Consider the following 14,145-nt stretch of genomic DNA (forward strand, 5'->3'; position numbering starts at 1 on the left):
ACAAAACGGTAAAAACCATGGCCAACCTTGCCTGGCAAGGGTTCAGTCTCCTCGCCGCACGGATGTACTTCCAGATTGTGGTTGTCAGTCCAGATGAGAAAAGGGTTTAGCCCCTCAAGCCAATGTCTCCACGCCTTCAAAGCCTTGACGACAGCCAAAAGCTCCCGGTCCCCCACGTCATAGTTTTGCTCCTCTCCGGGCTGAGCTTCCTCGAGAAGAAGGCACAGGGGCGGAGCTTCGGTGGGTACCTGAGCTCTGAGAGAGCACGGCTCCTATCCCAGCCTCGGACGCGCCCACCTCCACTATGAACGCCAAAGAGGGATCCGGATGGGCGCAACAAGCAGGAGCCGGTAATCAGAGCCCTCAGGTGACCAAAAGCCCTGTCCGCCTCAGCCTGACCACTGCAAACGTACTGGTCCCCTTCAGCAGTGAGGTAATGGGAGCTGCTACTGACCAAAACCCCCGACAAACCTCCGGTAGTAGTTGGCAAGCCCTAGAAACCTGCTGCACCTCCTTACCGTGGTGGTAGTCAGCCAATTACGCACGGCTGAAATGCGTCACTCTCCATCTCCAACCCTGAGGTGGAAATGCGGTACCCTAGGAAGGAGACGGACTGTTGGAAGAACAGGCATTTCTCAGCTTTGACGTACAGGTCATGCTCCAACAGTCGACCAAGCACCCTGCGCCCCAGGGAAACATGCTCGGCGCGTGTAGCGGAGTATATCAGAATGTCGTCAATATGCCACACTACACCCTGCCCGTGCAGGTCCATGAAAATTCATCTACAAAGGCATGGAAGAATGATGGAGATTTCATCAACCCGTACGGCATGACGAGTACTCATAATGCCCTGAGGTGTACTGAACGTCGTCTTCCACTCGCCTCCCTCCCGGATACGCACCAGGTTGCGCTCCTGAGATCTAGTTTGTGAAGAAGTGCGCCCCGTGCATTGACTCAATCGCTGTGGTTATGAGAGGTAGCGGGTAACTGTACCTCACAGTGATCTGGTTTAGGCCTCGATGGTCAATGCACTGGCGCAGACCTCCCTCCTTCTTCTTCACAAAAAAGAAACTCGAGGATGCGGGTGAAGTGGGGACCGAATGTACCCTGAGCAGGGAATCGGAGACATATGTTTCCATAGCCACCGTCTCCGCCTGTGACAGGGGATACAGTGACTCCTGGGAAGTGTGGCGTCTACCAGGAGATTTATCGCACAATCACCCCGTCGATGGGTGGTAATTGAGTCGCCTTCTTTTTGGAGAACGCGAGAGACAAATCGGCTATTCAGGGGGAATGCGCACGGTAGAGACCTGGTCTGGACTTTCCACCGTAGTAGCACCAACGGAAACCCCTAAACACCTCCCGAGCACTCTCGCGACCACCCGCGTGAGAGCCCTCCATTGCCATGAAACAGTGGGGTCATGACAGGCTTGAAAACCTTGTGAAGACTTACAGAAAACGTTTGACCTCTGTCATTGCCAACAAAGGGTTAAATAACAAAGTATTGAGATAACTTTTGTTATTGACCAAATACTTATTTTCCACCATAATTTGCAAATAAATTCATTAAAAATCCTACAATGTGATTTTCTGGACTTTTTTTTCCATTTTGTCTGTCATAGTTGAAGTGTACCTATGATGAAAATTAAGCGCCTCTCTCATCTTTTTAAGTGGGAGAACTTGCACACCATTGGTGGCTGACTAAATACTTTTTTGCCCCACTGTATATACATTTTTATCAAAGGCCTTTTCAAAATCTGCTATGAATGACCAGGCCTGGTTCCTTCGATGTTTCAGTGTTCTGTTGTGTCAAGTTATTGTCTTGTATTATCAATCAATCAATCAATCAAATGTATTTATAAAGTCCTTTTTACATCAGCAGATGTCACAAATTGCTATACAGAACACAGCCTAAAACCCCAAACAGCAAGCAACGCAGATGTAGAAGCACGGTGGCTAGGAAAACTCCCTAGAAAGGCAGGAACCTAGGAAGAAACCTAGAGAGGAGCCACGCTCTGAGGGGTGGCCAGTCCTGTTCTGGCTGTGCCGGGTGGAGATTATAACAGAACATGGCCAGGATGTTCAAATGTTCATAGATGACCGGCATAGTCAAATAATAATAATCACAGTGTTGTAGAGGGCGCAACAGGTCAGCACCCAAGGAGTAAAAGTCAGTTGGCTTTTCATAGACGATCATTCAGAGTTAGAGACGGCAGGTGCGGAAGAGAGAGAGAGTCGAAAACAGCAGGTCCGGGACAAGGTAGCACGTCAGTTAAATGTATCGTCCATGTAAAAAACCTATCTGATCAGGATGAATAATATCTGATGAAACCCTCCTGCTCGGTGTGCGCCCAGTGTAAGGCTCCTAGGCACCTGCCCAGAGGTAAGCTACACCCCTTACCCGTTCCACAACGGCCATGGTCGCACCTGTCRATCGATTTTCTGACCGATCTCCCCCATCACAGGGAAACACCACGATCCTGGTTGTTGTGGATCGTTTCTCTAAGTCCTGCCGTCTCCTTCCTCTGCCCGGTCTCTCTACGGCCCTACAGACTGCGGAGGCCTTGTTTACACACGTCTTCCGGCACTACGGGGTGCCTGAGGATATAGTGTCTGATCGGGGTCCCCAGTTCACATCGAGGGTCTGGAGGGCATTCATGGAACGTTTGGGGTCTCGATCAGCCTTACCTCGGGTTTCCACCCCGAGAGTAACGGCAGGTGGAGAGAGTTAACCAGGAAGTGGGTAGGTTTCTGAGGTCTTATTSCCAGGACCGGCAATATATACCCGTTCTTTGTGCCCTGGGCAGAGATGRCCCAGAACTCGCTCCGCCACTCCTCTACTAACTTCTCCCCCTTTCAGTGCGTACTGGGGTATCAGCCGGTTCTGGCGCCTTAGCATCAGAGTCAGACTGAGGCTCCTGCGGTGGTCGACTGGTTCTGGCGCGCTGAGGAGACATGGGACGCCGCCCATGTTCACCTTCAGCGCGCCATGCTGCGCCAGAAAGCCAGCGCAGACCGTCACCGCAGTGAAGCCCCGGTGTTTGCACCGGGTCTGGCTCTCGACCCAAAACCTGCCACTCCACCTGCCCTGCCGGAAGTTGTGTCCGTGGTTTGTGGGGCCATTTAAAGTCCTGAGGAGATTAAACGAGCTTCCCCCCGATTACCGTATTAAACCCTCGTTCCTTGTGTCTCTCCTCAGGCCGGTGATGGCTGGCCCGCTCCAGGAGTCTGAGGTGCGGGAGGTTCCTCCGCCACCTCTGGACATCGAGGGGGCCCCGGCATACTCTGTTCGCTCCATACTGGATTCGAGGCGTCGGGCGAGGGACCTTCAGTACCTCGTGGACTGGGAGGGGTACGGTTCGGATGAGAGATGCTGGGCTCCGGTTGAGGACTGTTGGACCTCAATGGTGCGGGAGTTCCACCGTCTCCGTCCGGATCGCCCTGCACCCCACCTCTGGGTCGTCTTCGATGCCGTGTCGGCGCGCTGCTGGAGCCGCGCGTCAGGGGGGGGGGTACTGTCACGACTCGCCGAGGTCGGTTCCTCTCTTGTTCGGGCGGCGTTCGTGGTCGACGTCACCGGTGTTCTAGCCATTGCCAATCCACTTTTCATTTTCCATTTGTTTTGTCTTGTTTTCCTGCTCACACCTGGTTTACATCTCATCATTATTATATGTGTATTTAGCCCTCTATCCCTCCATGTCTGTGTGGGGTATTGTTTTTGTTAAGGTTGGCACGCTTCCGGCTGGTTTGCGCCGGGTTTTGTTTTATACCCGGTCTTTGTGGCAGCCGGTACTTTGAACTTGGATTTTGTACTTTGTGCTGACTCATCTTGTTTCTTGGGCATTGTTTTTGTGATGCGGGTTGCGTTCTTGTATTATGATTGCCTAAGTAAAGTGCTTTGTCCACTCATCTCTGCTCTCCTGCACCTGACTTCCATGCACCAGCTACACCCCACCATTGACAGTCTAGCCACTCTACCATAAAATCCTGTTAGTGGAGTGCTACAGAGATGATTGTCCTTCTGGAAGGTTCTCCATCTCCACAGAGGAACTCTGGACCTCTGTTAGAGTGACCATCAGGTTCTTGGTCACTCCCTGACCAAAGCCCTTCTCCCCCGATTGCACAGTTTTGCCGGGCGGCCAGCTCTAGGAAAGATCTTGGTGGTTCCAAACTTCTTCCATTTAAGAATGATGAGGCCACTGTGATCTTGGGAACCTTCAATGCTGCAGACATTTTTTTGGTACCCTTCCCCAGATCTGTGCCTTGACCCAATCCTGTCTCGGAGCTCTACGGACAATTACTTCGACTCACATGGCTTGGTTTTTGCTCTGACATGCACAGTTAACCGTGGACCTTTATATAGACAGGTGTATGCCTTTCTAAATCACGTCCAATCAATTGAATTTACCACAGGTGGACTCCAAGTTGTAGAAAGTTCATAGCAAAGGGTCTGAATACTTATGTAAGTAAGGTATTTCTGTTTTTTATCTTTAAGACATTTGCAAACATTTCTAAAAACCAGYTTTTACTTTGTCATTATGGGGTATTGTGATGTCATTATGGGGTATTGTGATGTCATTATGGGGTATTGTGATGTCATTATGGGGTATTGTGTTTAGATAGATGAGGGAACATTATTTAATCCATTTTGGGACAAGGCTGTAATATCACAAAATGTGGAAAAAGGGTCTGAATGCACTGTAATGCACAGAAGAAATAGACAAGATCTTGCAACCAAGATCTAGTCATATCACAGTTTAGTTATGGCGTACTTTAGACAAATCGTTTTTTCAAAAGATAAGAGCAAAAAAATATTTCACTTTATTTGGAGAGGTAAGACAGTCAAAATTAAACATGCTTATTTATGTAATGAATAACTCTCACTAAAAGCTTTAGTCATAAAAAAGTTATACTTAAACCCTAACTGGTTCTCCTGTAGATCTCCAGTTGATTAGTAACAACGGCTCAACCTTTGTWAAAAACAAAAACGTTTTGCCTTCATCAGATTACTGTAAGGAGTGCGCTGAGAGTCGGGAAGCAAGTTCAGGGAGTGAATATTTCATAAATAAACGGAATGTAATACAAAACAAGAAACCACGAACAACGCACAGACATGAAACAGAAACAGAAACAACAACGCCTGGGGAAGGAACCAACGGGAGTGACATATACAGGGGAGGTAATCAGGGAAGTGATGGAGTCCAGGTGAGTCTGATGACGCGCTGGTGTGCGTAACGATGGTGACAGGTGTGCGCCATAACGAGCAGCCTGGTGACCTAGAGCGCCTGAGAGGGAGTATAGTGACAATTACAACCTCTCATATTCTGTTAATTGAAAATGAAACCTTGTTTAAAGAATTGCCTTTTTTAAAAACAAGCCTTACAAAGCTGGTTACAATTCATCCTCCAGAAACGACAGAACAAATATTACAAGCAGTTGTTAAACTCAAATATATGAATACATTATTTATGGATTCTTTACCATTTATTTGTTAAATAAAATATTTTGAAATAAATTAATATTCTTTATTCATGATATTCTGAATATGGAGTTATGTCACACATGCAGCTATCAAAAATATATGGGAATGTCTGCTCTACACAAAGTTAAAACCAACTGATTGCAGTATTACTGCAGAAATGGAGGAGGCGAGTAGAAGGTGGAAAAGGTAAGGAACTTGTTTGTCTGCCCTATGGTACAGCATCAGTTACAGCATCTGGTACGTCACAAGCTGCATCTCCTTGAGCTGTTCCTCTGTCCAGTGTCTGTGTTCTTTTGCCCATCTTAATCTTTTCTTTTTATTGGCCAGTCTGAGATATGTATTTTTCCTTGCAACTCTGCCTAGAAGGCCAGCATCCCGGAGTCGACTCTTCAACTGTTGACGTTAAGACTGGTGTTTTGTGGGTACTATTTAATGAAGCTGCCAGTTGAGGACTTGTGAGGTGTCTGTTTCTCAAACTAGACACTCTAATGTACTTGTCCTCTTGCTCAGTTGTGCACCGGGGCCTCCCACTCCTCTTTCTATTCTGGTTAGAGCCAGTTTGCGCTGTTCTGTGAAGGGAGTAGTGCACAGCATTGTACGAGATCTTCAGTTTATTTGTGCTGCAATTTCTGAGGGTGGTAACCCTAATGAACTTATCCTCTACAGCAGAGGTAATTCTGAGTAATCCTTTCCTCTGGCGGTTCATTTCATCATAGCGCTTGATGGTTTTTGCGACTGCACTTGAAGAAACTTTCAAAGTTCTTGAAATGTTCCGTATTGACTGACCTTCATGTCTTAAAGTAATGATTGACTGTCGTTTCTCTTTGCTTATTTGAGCTGTTCCTGCCATAATATGGACTTGGTCTTTTACCAAATAGGGATATTCTCTGTATACCTCCACTACCTTGTCACAACACAACTGATTGGCTCAAACGCATTAAGAAGGAAAGAAATTCCTCAAATTAACTTTTAACAAGACACAGCTTTTAATTGAAATGCATTCCAGGTGACTACCTCATGAAGCTGGTTGAGAGAATACCAAGTGGTGGTGCAAAGCTGTCATCAAGGCAAAGGGTGGCTAATTTGAAGAATCTCAAATATATAATATATTTTTTATTTGTTTAACAATTTTTGCTTACTACATGATTCCATGTGTTATTTCATAGTTTTGATGTCTCACTATTATTCTGCAATGTGGAAAATCGTTGTTGTTTTTTTTATCCCTTGAAAGAGTAGGTGTGTCCAAACTTTTGAATGGTACTGTATTATATATACAGTATATACTGTAGAAGCTTTTAAGGAGCTGTAGGCTAGCTTCTGCCACCAAGCCATAAGACTGATGAACAATTAATCAAATGGTCACCCGGGCTATTTATATGAACCCCCCCCCATGCATAGTCCCTTTACCTCTACCTACATGTACAAATTACCTCGACTAACCTGTACCCCCGCACATTGACTGGGTACCGCTGTATATAGCCTTGTATTGTTATCTTATTGTGTACTTTTTATTGTATTTTTTACTTTCATTTATTTAGTAAATATTATTTTAATGGGCTTGTAAGTAAGCATTTCACGGTAAGGTCAACACCTGTTGTATTTGGCGCATTGTGACTAATAAAGTTTGATTTGGTATGTATATATATAAACTCAGCAAAAAAGAAACGTCGTCTCACTGTCAACTGCGTTTATTTTCAGCAAACTGAACATGTGTAAATATTTGTATGAACATAACAAGATTCAACAACTGAGACATAAACTGAACAAGTTCCACAGACATGTGACTAACAGAAATGGAATAACGTGTTTCTGAACAAAGGGGGGGGGGGTCAAAATGAAAAGTAACAGTGAGTATCTGGTGTGGCCACCAGCTGCATTAAGTACTGCAGTGCATCTCCTCCTCATGGACTGCACCAGATTTGCCAGTTCTTGCTGTGAGATGTTACCCCACTCTTCCACCAAAGGCACCTGCAAGTTCCCAGACCTTTCTGGGGGATTGGCCCTAGCCCTCACCCTCCGATCCAACAGGTCCCAGACGTGCTCAATGGGATTGAGATCCAGGCTCTTTGCTGGCCATGGCAGAACACTGACATTCCTGTCTTGCAGGAAATCACGCACAGAACGAGCAGTATGGCTGGTGGCATTGTCATGCTGGAGGGTCATGTCAGGATGAGCCTGCAAGAAGGGTACCACATGGGGTGGAGGATGTCTTCCCTGTAACGCACAGTGTTGAGATGCCTACAATGACAACAAGCTCAGTCCGATGATGCTGTGACACACCGCCCCAGACCATGACGGACCTCCAACTCCAAATCGATCCCGCACCAGAGTACAGGCCTCGGTGTAAACGCTCATTCCTTCGACGATAAACGCGAATCCGACTATCACCCCTGGTGAGACAAAACCGTGACTCGTCAGTGAAGAGCACTTTTTGCCAGTCCTGTCTGGTCCTGCGACGGTGGGTTTGTGCCATAGGTGACGTTGTTGCCGGTGATGTCTGGTGAGGACCTGCCTTACAACAGGCCTACAAGCTCTCAGTCCAGCCTTTCTCAGCCTATTGCGCGACAGTCTGAGCACTGATGGAGGGATTGTGTGTTCCTGGTGTAACTAGTGTGATGTTCGGATGTACCGATCCTGTGCAGGTGTTGTTACACGTGGTCTGCCACTGCGAGGACGATCAGCTGTCCGTCCTGTCTCCCTGTAGCGCTGTCTTAGGCGTCTCACAGTACGGACATTGCAATTTACAGTGGTCCTCATGCCTCCTTGCAGCGTGCCTAAAGCACGTTCACGCAGATGAGCAGGGACCCTGGGCATCTTTCTTTTGGTGTTTTCAGAGTCAGTAGAAAGGCCTCTTTAGTGTCCTAAGTTTCATAACTGTGACCTTAATTGCCTACCGTCTGTATGCTGTCAGTGTCTTAATGACCATTCCACAGGTGCATGTTCATTAATTGTTTATGGTTCATTGAACAAGCATGGGAAACAGTGTTTAACCCTTTACAATGAGATCTGTGAAAAAAGGGTCCTGAAAAAGGGCTGTTTCTATTTTTGCCGCGTTGTTATTATACAGTATATATATAATTCACCGTTTACCACCAGCACTCATAGCTCAGTGGATGAGCGCTCACAGTGTGTATATCATACAAAGAGTAGACAATATTTATTCAGGGCACGGTATGGCTCGTGGGAACTGCTCCTAGAGTGCCTGAGAGAAAGATTCACGTTAACACTTTGGATTCTCGCACTGCATTCTGAGGTGAACGAGAATTCTGGAAAAATGTATTGAATTCTCTTTAATGTTTACCTTCGGGATGTCTCTGCATCTGACTTGCGTACATCCAATCTACAACACGTTTACAGCTGTTGACAGGAACACCTTAGCTCCGCCATGGAGGCTCAGCGAAAGTGATTGGTTGGATGTATGAGCATTAATCAGCCACAGTTGGAATTGTTAGGAGGCACCCACCTCACCTTCCATTACATGATTTAATGCCTCGAGGAGACTCCACGGAGCACAGGAACCTGGGGTCAAGTCCAGCTATCTCACCCCCGCATGCTGCTGCCTCCCTCTCCATTTAACTGGAGGGACGACAGACTGGGAGAGAGGGGGATAACAGGGGAGGAGGGAGAGGGGGGGAGGGGGGTCTGGTTTCCCCACCTCTCACTGCCAGGGTCTGGTTTCCTCACCTCTCACTGCCAGGGTCTGGTTTCCTACCTCTCACTGCCAGGGTCTGGTTCCCACCTCTCACTGCCCAGGGTCTGGTTTCCTCACCTCTCACTGCCCAGGGTCTGGTTTCCCACCCTCTCACTGCCCAGGGTCTGGTTTCCGTCACTCTCACTGCCAGGGTCTGGTTCTCCACCTCTCACTGCCCAGGGTCTGGTTCCCCACTCTCACTGCCAGGGTTTGGTTTCCTCACATCTCACTGCCAGGGTCTGGTTTCCCCACCTCTCACTGCCCAGGGTCTGGTTTCCCCACCTCTCACTGCCAGGGTCCTGGTTTCCCACCTCTCACTGCCCAGGGTCTGGTTTCCTCACCTCTCACTTGCCAGGGTCTGGTTTCCCCACCTCTCACTGCCCAGGGTCTGGTTTCCCCACCTCTCACTGCCCAGGGTCTGGTTTCCCCACCTCTCACTGCCCAGGGGCTGGTTTCCTCACATCTCACTGCCCAGGGTCTGGTTTCCCCACCTCTCACTGCCCAGGGTCTTGGTTTCCTCACCTCTCACTGCCAGGGTCTGGTTTCCTCACCTCTTCACTGCCCAGGGTCTGGTTTCCCCACTTCTCACTGCCCAGGGGTCTGGTTTCCCCACCTCTCACTTGCCCAGGGTCTGGTTTCCTCACCTCTCACTGCCCAGGGTCTGGTTTCCTCACCTCTTCACTGCCCAGGGTCTGGTTTCCCCACCTCTCACTGCCCAGGGTCTGGTTTTCCCTCTCACTGCCCAGGTCTGGTTCCTCACTCTCACTGCCCAGGGTCTGGTTTCCCTCACCTCTCACTGCCCAGGGTCTGGTTTCCTCACCCTCACTGCCCAGGTCTGGTTTCCTCACTCTCACTACCCAGGGTCTGGTTTCTCCACCTCTCACTGCCAGGGTCTGGTTTCCTCACCTCCACTGCTCAGGGTCTGGTTCCCCACCTCTCACTGTCCAGGGTCTGGTTTCCTCACCTCTCACTGCCCAGGGTCTGGTTTCCTCACCTCTCACTGCCAGGTCTGTTCGCACCTCTCACTGCCAGGGTCTGGTTACCCACCTCTTCACTGCCCAGGGTCTGGTTCCTTACCTCTCACTGCCAGGTCTGGTTTCCTCACCTCTCACTGCCCAGGGTCTGGTCTCCTCACCTCTCACTGCCCAGCGCCGCCAGGGTCTCCCGTCTGTCCAGCGCCGGCAGGTGTCTCCCGTCTGTCCAGCGCCGCCTGAGTCTCCCGTCTGTCCAGTGCCTTCTGAGCCGCCCGTCTGTCCAGCGCCGTCCGAGCCGCCCGTCTGTCCAGTGCCATCTGAGCCGCACGTTTGTCCAGCGCCGTCTGAGCCGCCCGTCTGTCAGGAGCCGCCAGAGCCGCCTGTCTGTCAGGAGCCGCCAGAGGCGCCCGTCAGTCAGGAGCCGCCAGAGCCGTTCGTCAGTCCGGAGCTGCCCCTCAGTCCTGAGCTGCCCCTCAGTCCTGAGCTGCCCCTTCAGCCCCGGAGCTGCCATTCAGTCCGGAGCTGCCTCAGCCTGAGCTGCCCCTCAGTCCTGAGCTGCCCCTCAGTCCTGAGCTGCCCCTCAGTCCTGAGCTGCCCCCTCAGTCCGGAGCTGCCCCTCAGTCCGGAGCTGCCCTTCAGTCCGGAGCTGCACCTCAGTCCGGAGCTACCCTCAGTCCTGACTGCCCCTCAGTCCGGAGCTGCCCCTCAGTCCGGAGCTGCCCTCAGTCCGGAGCTGCCCCTCAGTCCAGAGGTGCTCCTCAGTCCAGAGGCGCTCCTCAGTCCAGTTGGGGCCCTTTAGTAGGGTTGCCAGTCCTAGGTCGCGGCGAGGGTCGCCGCTCTAAAGACGCTACTGAAGCGGACTAAGACTATGGTGGAGTGGGGTCCCGTCCCGCGCCAGGGCCGCCACCGCGGACAGATGCCCACACAGACCCACCCCTATAGGTTCAGGTTTTGCAGCCGGAGTCCGCACCTTGTGGGGGGGGGGGGGGGGGGGGGTACTGTCACGTTCTGACCTTAGTTCTTTTGTTATTCTTTGTTTTAGTATGGTCAGGGCGTGAGTTGGGGTGGTTATCTATGTTCGTTTTTCTATTGTTGGTTTTTTCGTTTGGCCTGGTATGATTCTCAATCAGAGGCAGGTGTCGTTAGTTGTCTCTGAGTTGAGAATCGTAACTTAGGTAGCCTTTTTCCACCTGGGTTTCGTGGGTGGTTATTTTCCGTGTCAGTGTTTGTTCCACACGGAACTGTTTCGGTTTGTATTTCACGTATCGTTTATWGTTTTTTTTTCTGTGTTCGTTGTTCGTTAATAAAGAGCATGAACACGTACCACGCTGCGCATTGGTCCGACATTTTTTACTCCTCGTCAGAGGAGGACGAAGAAAACCGTTACAATGTGTCCATACTAATAACATCGAAAGAAAGGGTGCGCTTTCTCCATTCAAATCATTCCTTAACATTATAATTATTTCACAATACTGATGACGGATCAGCTCCTAGAGAGATGTTACCACCTACGGCTCCAAATATTGAGGCGGCTTATTCTAATGCTTTACCCAGTAATTTCTTTTGGCTACACATCGTGAAAGATGTTAAGACAAATTACAGACAGTTGCCTAAAAGTAGAAAAATCGACCTAATTTGATTGAACATGAAATGTATTTTACTATAATTGAAATAGGCCTATGTTCTATTGTTTATATTTTAATCATCTGGGTTTTCATCTGAAGCATCTTTGTATACGTTGCTTGTTCGTTTATACGCTTGTTTGCATCAATTGCAAAGACATTGGCAACTTTGCATTGTAGTCAACTTTGTTCTGAAGTTATCGGTGTTCACAGAGAGACGATTAACCATGTGATTCTATGTTTAGTGGAGATRGTCTGTGTATAAAGTGACGCGGGAGGGCAAAAAACATCTGACGACGCACTTAGCTGTTCTGCGAGTGGACTGAGGGAGCCGATAAATCACAAGCGTTTTCAAGTGCAACGTTAATAAAGACGGTTTTGGGAAACAGCTTGAAGATTTAACGATGCTCCTACGAAGGTTCTAACGATGAACCGGGCCTATGCATTTTGGGAATCCGGGCCCAGGTCTGTGAGTGGGGTGAATTTACCTTCTGTCATAGAAACACAGAGAGGAGGAACATGTTTGCTGACCGACACTTCTGCTTACAAGGAATACCAATGCTATCGCACAAACCCCCTGCCTCATCATGTCATTGGAATAACCCACTGGCAGGCTCAGGAGGTTAGAGCTGCACGTTGGGTAAGTCTATAGTATTTTACAGTCTGAATTACAGGGGAGGATGCCAGATGGGATTATAGGGGGGTCTTGTGGATAGATAGGGAGTGTGGGGGGGGGGTGTAAGTTTTATCTGTTGAGCTGGAGATCAGAGAGACAGCATCTCTGGGTGGGTGGCTGAGGGGGGGAAGGGGCGGAGATGGAGAGTGGGGGTTGGTGTGGGGGTGGTGGTGGGGTGGGGGTGAAGGTGGTGGAGTGATGGGTTACCAGGAACTGGCTCCAGGAGAGGGCGGCTCCCTGGCTGCTTCATGGCGGTGTTGTTTTACCTAGACCCCCATCCAGGACAGGAGGAAAACCACTGCGGAGAGTAACCCTAAGACTCCTACCTACTCCCACTTTCTTCAAACCCCCTACTCTATTCCTCATCTTAATACACTCCCTTCAACCCCCTACCTCTATTCCTCATCCAATTTCCTTCCACCCCTACTCTATTCTCATACCATATCTCCTTCACCCCCACTACTCTATTCTCATATCAATAATCCTCCCTTCAACCCTATTTCTATCCTCAGCCATCCAATACTCCTCCAACCCCTACTCTATTCTCTTCCCAATATCTCCTTCACCCCTACTCTAATTCCTCATCCAATATCCTTCAAACCCCCTAACTCTAATTCCTCATCCTACCAATATCTCCTTTCAACCCCACCGTCTATTCCTCATCCAATTCTCCCTTCAAACACCCCTACTCTATTCCTCATTCCACTATCTCCTTCACCCCCTACTCTAATTCCTCATCCAATACCCTCCTCCAACCCCTACTCTATTCTCATCAATATTCCTTCAACCCCTACTCTATTCCTCATGCCAATATCTCCTTCAACCCCTAACCTCTATCCTCATCCAATATCTTCCTCCAAACCCCCTACATCTATTCCTCATGCATATCCCTTCAAACCCCCTATCTATTCCCTCATCCAATATCTCCTCCAACCCCCTACTCTATTCCCATCTAATACCACCTTCACCCTACTCTATTCCTCATCCAATATCTTCCTTCAACCCCCTATCTATTCGCTACATCGCAATACTCCTCCAACCTCCCCTACTCTATTCCTTCATGCAATCCACTTCAACCCCTACTCTATTCTCTCACCAATATATCCTCAACCCCCTACTTCCTTTCCTCATGCCAATACCTCCCTCCAACCCCCTACTCTAGTTCCTTATGCAATAACCACCTTCACCCCTCTTATTCCTCATCAATATCTCCTCCAACCCCCTACTCTATTCCTCATACCAATATCTCCTCCAACCCCCTACTCTATCCTGCATCCAATACTCCTCCAACCCCTAACTCTATTCCTCATGCCATATCCTCCTTCAAACCCCCTTACTCTATTCCTCATGCAAATTCCTCTTCAACCCCTACTCTATTCCTCATCCAATATCTCTTCAAACCCCCTACTCTATTCCCCATCTAATACCACCTTCAACCCCTACTCTATCCTCATTCCAATTCTCCTACAAGCCCCCTACCTATTCCCCATCTAATACCTTCCCTCCATCGCCCACTCTATTCCTGCATGCCATATCTCCTCCAACCCTACTCTATTCCTCATGCAATCTTCCTTCAACCCCCTACCCTATCCTCACCAATATCTCCTTCAACCCCTACTCTATTTTCCCATCTAATAACGATCTCACCCCTACTCTATTAACCATCTAATACCACCTTCAACCCCCTACTCTATCCTCAT

Source organism: Salvelinus sp. IW2-2015, unplaced genomic scaffold (assembly GCF_002910315.2).
Source record: "Salvelinus sp. IW2-2015 unplaced genomic scaffold, ASM291031v2 Un_scaffold712, whole genome shotgun sequence".
Classification (NCBI taxonomy): domain Eukaryota; kingdom Metazoa; phylum Chordata; class Actinopteri; order Salmoniformes; family Salmonidae; genus Salvelinus; species Salvelinus sp. IW2-2015.